At 39.2% G+C, this 2500-nt stretch overlaps 1 protein-coding gene across 1 annotated transcript in view; it reads right to left on the minus strand.

The window, feature by feature from the left end:
• LOC122257628 (uncharacterized) overlaps nt 1–2500 on the minus strand; it is a 10070-nt gene that overhangs the window by 4343 nt on the left and 3227 nt on the right. The window lies entirely within an intron of this gene.

Raw genomic sequence — 2500 nt, forward strand, 5'->3', positions numbered from 1 at the left:
GTTTACTACTTGGTCAGTGTGCTTCTCTATTATCAATAAAGATTCTCTGAAAGTTTGAGCCCAGTCTATCCCAGTTCCAAGAAGTTATGAGCGAAAAATTATTATTGACTGAAAAAGGCAAAAATAAAACGCTGACTCATCGAAAAAGGCGCGAGGGTCAAACCTCAGCCTTTATCAGTTGTCACCTAAAGTTGATAAGGGTCGAAACCTGCGAATTATTGATAGTCATGTCGACCTGTTTTTTGTTTGTTCGTTTTCTGGCAAAAAATGTCTTGAAGACAAGGTGGTGGTCATAAATGGAGGTTTAAATGATGCCTTAAAACCAAACGTGTACCTTAATTACATTAAAGTTTAGTATTCATATTTTCAAAAATGCTCAAGTTCCTCATATGATTCTTCTTTCAATGCCTAAATTTAATCACAAAGTCACAGTGGTCCAAAGAGTTTGCCGGCAAGAAAAGAAACCGAAAAAAAAAAAACATTCAACGATAATAATCGTATAATGGATCAATCCCGGCCACGAATGACGTTTCTCAATTTCGTTGACGAGCAACTGATGCCCGATGCTATTCATTTAAAGCAACCTGAAAAATCATATCGATTTGAAATTTTCAGGAAAAGTTCCTTTTTGACCAATTTTCACTTTTTTTCCCAAAAATTTTCAGACTTCTAGAACACTCCAGGTCAGGTGACCAAGAAACTATTTTTTCGAAACCAGCATAGTCGAAAACCCCAAAATAGTTCTTCCTACCACAGCATTACTCTCAGGTATGACCCGCTTATTTGCTCCTAACTCTAGAATATGACGAAATCGGTCAAAAAGAACATTTTCAGTTTTGCTGTCATCAAAACTTGATTTTCGCCCTTGTACACTACCATGACCCCAGTACTAGAATTTGGCCAATTACTCTAGAATTCTAGATTTTTGGGTCAAACCAAGTAGCTAACTGAAATCAGGGGCCCAAAAACTACCTGCGTGCCAAAAATGAGTGAAATCTAAAAACCTTTATTTTTCGCCTTCTCACAGTTAACAGCCTAGTGGATATGCAAGGATGGTTGCCGAATGATCAGACCGAGTTGAGGCACTTCTGAAGAATATCTTAATCCTTTCATCTCCTTTCTGACATAGAAATGTAGTTCAGTGTCTGGAACATTTTTTATGCTTTAAGAGTATATATATCTATGAAATGTTAATTTACCAAATTATATTATTTTATCAAATCATAATAAAAAAAATAAAAAAATCATTGGTTATTTATGGTTGTGGCTATCAACAACTATCAGGGAAATGCATACCTATGAACCCCACTTCTCTGGCCTGCAGCGGTAGTACATGTTTGGGATCAGATAAGGATACTCTGTACAGTTCTTTAAAAATAGATGTCCTCTATCTAGAAAGTTGTCGAAATATTCTTATCTGCTTCGAAAGTAGCAGTTTATTCAACTGCTTACGAATACCTGGATCCAGAACAGAGATAGAACCAGGATTGGTGCGAACAAAGAAAAAGTCTCGCCTCTTCTTGCTGAAATGACTACCTCCACAGAGTCGTTATGACTGACTGTTCCTGCATCAGCCGCAAAAAATGAGCTTTCGCCACTATCTGCAAAGATGTGTAGCCAAGTTCCATAAGATGTATGGTGAATGGCTCATCAGTAAAGCAGAGGAGATTCCTGGGCTACACAGACAGGAGAGCCTTCATCCACTTCCACGATACCTTACAAGCTGAGATCCTGGACAGATGGGGCTGAACACAGGCTTGAATAGCCCATCCTCCATCAACAATAAGACCACTCAACACCTCTCACACGTTCCAGCCAACCATGAACACCGCTGAGCCTTAAAGAGACTCAGAGGACCATCGGTCACTTGATTAGCGGGAAAATGCCCTGTTCTGATACCATACCCAACGAATGGAGATATGCCCCCACCCAGAAATTGGTGGACAGCTTTTGGACCATATGGGAGCAGGTGTTATACCCAAGGACTTTAGGGATGCTACTCCTCGAATATGAAATGGCAGATGCCAAGTATTTTGTCAGACAATCCACGCTCCGCTTCAAGGACAGTCTTAAGAAAACCCTGGAGAGACTTGAAATATCTGCCGAATCTTGAGGAAACCTGGCAACACACACCCACTTTGACCAAGCCTGAATAACATAACATAGATTCCTAGGCAGCATCCGTATTGCTCAAAGTATATTTAATCATTGTTGAGTGAAATAACAGTAAAGTAAATTAGATTATAGTTAAAGTAGGAATTAGAAACGGCCTTTATACGCTAGCGTGATCCTATATAATAGTTTCATCATTATTCCTGTAGCTCCCGACTGATCACGTGGAATTCACTTATGTTTAGAAAATATAAAAAGGATAATTAAGTACGAAATTCAGTTCAGATAACACATAGATAGAAAGAGAGAGAGAGAGAGGGAGAGATAGAGATAGAGAGAGGAGAGATATGGAGAGAGAGAGAGAAAGAGAGAGCGATGAGAGGGATGA

This window comes from Penaeus japonicus, unplaced genomic scaffold, assembly GCF_977035675.1.
Source record: "Penaeus japonicus unplaced genomic scaffold, GWHDUDI00000001_assembly GWHDUDI00000010, whole genome shotgun sequence".
Lineage (NCBI taxonomy): Eukaryota > Metazoa > Arthropoda > Malacostraca > Decapoda > Penaeidae > Penaeus > Penaeus japonicus.